We start from the raw sequence: 1,094 nt of genomic DNA on the forward strand, positions 1-1,094 counted from the left end.
TTAAAATATATTTTTTTACATCTTTTATTATTAAGCTTTGTACTTAAACGTAGTTTTCTTTTGGCTCTTGCATTTCTCAAAGTTTGAGACCGATATTTTATGCATACAAAAAGTTCGAATGTTCAAAAAATGTTGAGGTTCAGAAAAAAGATGAAATAATTTTCAGTGAAGTTCCTACTAAAATGCAGTACCTAAACGTACTTTATTTTACTCTAATACATTTCCCAAAGTTTCAGCTCGATATTTTATTTACAAAAAAAGTTCTTAGGTTCAAAAAAACATTCAGTGAACTGAAAAACTGTGGTCGGTAATATAGGTATTTAGCTGTGTCACATGCCCTTAAATTGTTGAAATTCGGATTCTACGTTAAAATTCCCTGTAGGTCATGGAATAATCGCAATAGTTTTTTTTGCAACGGTAAAAAGTTTAAAAAAATATAAGACGTATAATGCCTGTTGACTGCTACTTACAGGCGACGCGTTTGAAGTGTAGCAGTCAACAGGCGTTATACGTCTTATATTTTTTTAACTTTTTACCGTTGCAAAAAAAAACTATTGCGATTATTCCGTCACCTTCTACAGAGAATTTTAACGTAGAATCCGAATTTTAACAATTTAAAAGTTGATTTTGCTGTGTTTTCGAGTTTTTTTTACATGGAACCGAATGGGGACCCAATGGGGTCTTTAAGGGTACTTTGTAGAGGCTCCATTCGGTTCCTTCGCTCCGACAGGGAGGTCGGGCCGATCTAGTTCAGGCAGGCACCCCCTCCCTCTTCACTGTTTGAGAAAAAATAATGTGATGAGCAAAAAAAACAAGATGGTGAAAACACATTTATTTCCTGAGGCACTTGTTTAACAAATAAATTATTGAAATGTGTCTTTCTACAAATTTTTGAAAAACTTTCAATGTTTTTAAAACATTAGGAAACAGCGTTTATTCATTATTTAAATTTTATTATTATAATATTGTAAAATATATAGATCGAAATAAGAGAAATGTTTAAATGACTCGAAAGTGATATGAAAATCTTAAAATAAAGAAAATTAATATTATAGGTTGAAAAATGAAATATGGATTCGAGCACATGGCTGGCC

This window comes from Belonocnema kinseyi, chromosome 9 (assembly GCF_010883055.1).
Source record: "Belonocnema kinseyi isolate 2016_QV_RU_SX_M_011 chromosome 9, B_treatae_v1, whole genome shotgun sequence".
Taxonomy (NCBI): Eukaryota; Metazoa; Arthropoda; class Insecta; order Hymenoptera; family Cynipidae; genus Belonocnema; species Belonocnema kinseyi.